The sequence below is a fragment of the Pollachius pollachius genome, assembly GCF_949987615.1.
Source record: "Pollachius pollachius genome assembly, chromosome: 3".
NCBI classification, from domain to species: domain Eukaryota; kingdom Metazoa; phylum Chordata; class Actinopteri; order Gadiformes; family Gadidae; genus Pollachius; species Pollachius pollachius.
This window is the reverse complement of record NC_136936.1, coordinates 14609697-14615806: the sequence shown is the minus strand read 5'-3', so window position 1 is coordinate 14615806 and position 6110 is coordinate 14609697. Positions and strand designations below refer to the sequence as shown.

Genomic DNA, 6110 nt, shown 5'->3' with positions numbered 1-6110 from the left:
GAAACATAGTAAATACTTAAATAAACAAGAGGTTTATTTTCATTGCCCTTGTGTCCGTTTATTTTGTCATTGCAGAACTTGTTTTGTTTTTCATAAGCGCAGACACAAGCTGGCAATACTGTCTTCGTACAGCACTATTGCCATCTATCAGCCTATTAGACAGATCTCCCAAGTTAGTTAAATTTACTCTGTGGAAAAGGTCTGGCTCACCTCCCATAGAAAAGGTTTCGGCCCGGTACGTGATAGACTGACCAATCACAACCGTTTATCTAACGTGAAGCATATGGCTGCTGATGTTGAAAGGTCTGTTGATCGTACGATCAAGACTGTATCAAACAAACTGGATGTTATATTTTCAGCAAAATAGATACAATGAAAATGTAAAGCTTTTGTTGACATGATTTTTTTTTTTTCGTTTTGTTGCCATGATTGGTTGAGGCCTATCCAATTGCGTCAAGAGGCATTTTGGTCTGCGTGCATTGTTGACATGGAGCGGTGTGGTTGCAAAGCACACTATTGTTAACATGTGTCTTAATCCTCTTATCATTCCGCCAGATTTTGGGTTATTTGTGTGGTTGCAAAGCAAGCTCACTAGTGTTATCGCTTTGTTATGATATTAGGAATAGGGTTAACTTTAGAGTGCTTATGGTTAGTGTCAGTACTGATATCAGAAATAGGGGGCGGTGTTGAGGTACTCATTAAGTGTAAATGGCAACAGCTGAGTTCTTCGGTGGCTCTCGGCAGGTGAGACTCTAGCTGTGTTCGAAATCGTTCCCTACTACTCACTCAATATTCCCTATATAGTGTTTATGATATAATGAACTATATAGGGAACGAACAAATGAGAATTCGGACACACGCTAAAAATTTCTAAACGTCATTTGCGTCAGTAAATTGCTTTTAGCAAACACGACCGCATTGCATTGCGGTATACGGGAGTAACATGTAGGGAATCTTATGTTCACTCAAATTTTGGGTATTTTATTGTCCACTATATAGTGAATGAAATTAACCACTGAGAATTCGAACACCACTACAAAATGGTGAGCACCCTATATAGTGCATGATATACGTAATAGGGAACGATTTCGAACACAGCTTTTGACTTTATGGGATTAACGCCTCGTGCCCACTGCATCCGTCCGTTGACTGATCCCCATTGACTTTGAATGGGGACGGAAGCGCAATGCATTGTGGATTTGTGCGCTCCGTTGAAGCCTTCGGCGCCGTCAAAAAGTTGAAAAAATTTCAACTTTTTCGGCAGCGACGGATCCATCATCCAATCAGATCGCGTATGCAATTCAAAGTCAATGGGGATCAGTCAACGGATGGATGCAGTGGGCACGAGGCGTAAAGGTACGGCCACACCAAACGCGTTACTCGCGTTCCTTGCAAAGGGAACCATTGGTTTATTGTTTTTTTACTTTACTAGCGTTAAAGCGGCGCGTTAGGGGCGTTAGACGCAGCAGACGCACGTAATGACGCACGTAAACGCTCCAACGCACCAACGCGCCGAGTTCAAAAAATTTAACTTTTAACGTGAGTAACACGTGACGCTTGCACAGAAGCACAAGGCGGACATCTTACTCTTTATTCTGGGTGGAAATAGTAACATAGTTACGCCATTAAAAGTGTTTATGTAAACATTTTTAGCGAGAAATGTGCATTTTACTTTCATAATGTTCGCTCGGTGAATGTGAAGGATGTTTGGTTTGATAGTTATGACGAAGAGGGAACGCTCCATTCACTTGCATGGGCAGCATCTTTGGTTGCTAAGCAATCTAAACGTCTTTGGCGGACTATTTCTCTGCTGATCAACGCTACGAATGCTGGAAACACACCAGCAGTGGCGGTTTTAGGCACGGGCGAACCGGGCAGTCGCCCGGGGCGCCATATTTGTGGGGGGTGCCAAATTACGTGGGTACCATAACATTGTGTGGGGAATTGGCATATTGGCGCCCCCTCTGGCTGCAGGCGCACCTGCTCGTTGAGAAGGTGAGACAGATGGTCTGTCCTGCTCGGAGGAAGTCTTGCCCAGGGAGTAACTGGACGTAGAACCGCCACTGCACACCAGACACACCATGTGAAGTTATTTAACCCGATTGTTGTTATTTATATCCGAGATTATTTAATCTAACCCGATCTAAACTCTATCATCCACCAAAACACGGCGGCGTTTGGGTTTCCTACCTCGGACTCCTAAATACAGCGCAGCGACGGCGGCAGGTTAGGCGCGTTACACGCGTTATCCAACGCGAGTAACGCGTTTGGTGTGGCCGTACCTTAACACAGACGACGCAAGGATTCTGTCAAAACACTTCTATGAGAGAAGTTTTGGTTGTAAATACACGGGAAAACTGAACGCCTGGAATCAATGCGCAGGCTGGTCACCTTCACCCCACCGAGACGAGTTGCCGATGCGGCATAAAGTGCTGTGGACCTTTCTTTATAGGTCCATGCTGTGGACATGTGGTGAGTAGGCCTACCTCTCATCTAACCACCTAGACAGGTAAGATTGCACTCAACCAGGGAAAGCTTGGGAACATACCTCAAGGCAGTGGCGAAGCTAGACCTCTTTTGGGTGGGCTTGACACCTTACACCCGCCGGAGCTGCTGAGCGCTCTGCCGCTGGTCCACAAAATCTTAGCTATGCTCTGATTGGAGGGGGTGGAGAAGTGGGAGGTAATATTCAAATGTGCCCCCTTCCTACGTAGGAAGGGGCACCGAAACTGACTCCCTCGTATGGTAACTGTGGGCGGGATACTTTCAGAAATGCATATCTCACCCAAAAAATCATGTACAAGTTTGTACGCGTGTGGGAGCACCAGAGACACAAAACAACACCCCAAATCCCAGGAAAAGTGTTGTTTTCATAATATGTCCCCTTTAAGGATGTGTGCCGCACTGACCTCTCCTGAATTAGATAGAACGAGACTCAAGTATTCGATCAGGTGGTAGGGCAGGAAGCAGAACATGAACGTCACCAGCACGATGATGATCATCTTCACCGACTACTGCTTGGTGCGGTGGGCCGCCCGGAGCCCCTGCTGGCCCTCCCCTGATCTCCAGCTGGGCTCCAGCAACTTGCGCACCATCAGGCCGTAGCACACCATCACCACCATGAAGGGCAGGGCGAACATCACCACAGAGATCACAGAACTGTACACCAGGAAGTCTGAGAGCTCCAGGTTCGTGATGACATAACAAAAATAATGATGGTTGTACGTCCTGGAAAACAACAGATGCATTGTGGTTGAATGCAAGTGTAGCGTTCTTGTGCCCCCATAACTACTGACAGTGGGGTGAGGTAGAATAGTGCAGTGACAATAGGGCAGTCTACTCCCAGACCAAAAGGTCCTCGGTTCAATCCCAATGTAATCCTTCTTATAGCATCCTTGAGAGTAATGTTTAAATGTCCCATGACATGCCACCAGGTGTGAGTGGACTACCAGCCTACCCAGTGGACTATAGCAATTTTTTCTAATCTAAGTTGACACGCCCACTTGTGATGTCATAAGAGATCGATTTTCAAAACGGCTTGTGATGACTAATAACACTCACACCTATTGGAATGTCATGGGACCTTTAACCCTTACTGTCGAGATATCTGTAAATTGGCATTTGCCTTTCTTGCCAAGATTCAGACCAGTTGTTTGATTCCAAATTGTGTGTTCAGAGGGAGAGTTTACTGGTTAGCATTTTCTTTCGGTTGGCCAATTCTATTGACTTGCAGACTTACAGTAGCCCAGCTCCTCTTCATGTGAGGGGAATGCACTTCAAATGTGTTACGAATAGTGAGTAAATGGAAGCAGAATTAAACAACTCGTCTAAACCTGGATAAGACAGGCATTCACCAATTTATGCAGATATCTCTGCGTATCCCTTTAATCACCTATAGTAAGGACGATGGAGGTCGCTTTGGTTAAAAGTGTCTGAAGTGTCTTGTCTGCTAAACAACGTGTGTGTGTGTGTGTGCGTGTGTGTGCGTGTGTGTGTGGGTGTATTTTGATGTATTCCTCACCTGGTCCTACTGAAGTAGAGAACGGGAGCCTGACAGGAGAGCACACAGGCCCACACGCCCACGGACACCAGCTTGGCACGTTTAGCCTGGAGGCACAGGCGGTGTGTTACCACTGCAGTAGCATTCATCTTACCTGTTTTACCACCTGATGGGACATGATTACATTCTGTGCTAATGGTCATGGTAATGTGTCATGTTTTGTGTTTTGGGGCCACAATGTTACGTAGTCAACCCCTCTAGTTTTCTGAGCACATCTCTGAATTGCATTATTTCAACACAGCCCTTCTCTGTTGAATTTAGCGCATACTTGGTATGAATGTAAGCTGCTCTATCAGTTCTTTGACATGTAGTTATGCAGTCCTCATGGTACAGCAAAATTACTAAGAAAGCCTTAATACTTAATACTTAATACTGTTTACTATGCGTACTCCTACCATAGGGGTTGGCTTCGAAGAGAAAGGCACCGATTTTCCAGAGTGGTTCACCAAAGGGCCAGCCGTTGAGCTGGTGGTAGATCGCCACGGGCAGCATTAAGACGTACAGGGTGTCGCAGACGCTGACGTTGAGCATGTAGACAGTGGATGGGGTCCAGATCTTTGTGCGTAGCGTGATGAAGAATAGCACCATGGTGTTCAGCAAGAGGCCGAAGAAGAAGACCAGAGAGTAGCTGATGGGCATCAGGTATAGTAAGACCTTTCCATAGTTCTTTCCAGAAAAACATGAGACGATGCTGTTGTTGTGCGACGCATCGGACATGTTGCTAGAATTCATCCTGAATGCTGGGACCCCCTGTAGTGAGAAAAATCATTATCTTGTGTGTTTTTGAAATTTTTATTATGCTATGTTTGTATGTATCTCATATTGTCCATTTTAGAAGCCTATAAGCCCATTCACACCCTACGGTAAATACGGAAGAATCCTTTCGTCCGGTCCCGGAGGTGTTTCGTCCATCAGTGGGTCTGTCGCCTCTGAGCTTACGAATCCGGAGTGCTACTGGAGAAACGGAGCAATACCAACGGAAATCGAGGCGGCAGTATAGAGTCAGATGTCCAACCATTCGCGAAAATAGAGAAAGTAGTATAATATAGGATATGTATATATATTGTATTTAACGTTTTATACTTATATTATACTATATACCTGACCTTTTTATTTTATTGTTCACCTGCTTTGGCAATGAGTTGTAACAGGTCATTTAAAAATGGCGCAACATTTTGAGGAGAGAATTTGCGGGTTGGTGAGGGGTGTCACATGCCACACTTTTTGCACCTTTTTTTTGCCGATTTCAGATGACAAAGCAAAATCATCTCCTCTGCAGATGCCATGTTTGCGATTGTCATACCATTAATTTGTGACACAACAGCCACTGCCCTCTAGAGGATGTATTGCCTATCATCCATAACATCGCTGTAACCGGACGGAGGTATGAAGGGTAGTCCTGGAGACAATGTTTGATACGGACGGACGAATTTCGTCCGGATCCGGAGGAATGAATCGGCCTTAATAGTAAAAAAAAGTCTCCCAAGGTTGTCATACTAACATCAATGTTATCGACTTTGGACAAAAGCGTCTCAAATATCGTCATGACAGGGGCGTAGGAATGAGTTTAACATTGGGGGGGACACATATCGGAAACCTGACAGATCCGGTATAATTTTTAGGTGGGACAAATGCGCCTGTCTCCGATATTGGAGGGGACACATCCCCTCCGTCCCCCCCGGTTCCTACGCCCTTGCGTGATGATATCAGATCTTAAAACACAAATTCAACAATAGCACATGGTTGAACCACATTTTAGAACAAAACAAAAGTAGGCTAAATTAACAAACACAAAATAAATTATAATTGATGTCCCCAACTTATTAAAAGCAAACATGCTTTTCATGAAGTCTATGCAGCTCGTGAAAAAACGAACACCTTAAAGAAGTAATGAAGAAATTGTCTTGCTTCAAATGCATGATTACATGACAAATTAAGACTCCCATCTCATTTTACAGTTGATTTTTCGATTCAAAACATTGAAGATATCAAGTAAATACACATTGTTGAGGCCTATAGAGGCTAAGAACCCCACGTAAGAGATAATATC

The 6110-nt window shown here is 44.6% G+C and overlaps 1 pseudogene across 1 annotated transcript; it reads right to left on the bottom strand.

Moving 5' to 3' along the window:
• Window positions 1–2870: 2870 nt before the first annotated feature.
• LOC307073749 (P2Y purinoceptor 2-like) lies at window positions 2871–4777 on the bottom strand (annotated as a pseudogene). The gene is made up of 3 exons: window positions 4456–4777; window positions 4022–4166; window positions 2871–3228 (listed from the first exon to the last, which is right to left on the bottom strand). The product of its transcript is annotated as a P2Y purinoceptor 2-like (transcript).
• Window positions 4778–6110: the final 1333 nt, after the last annotated feature.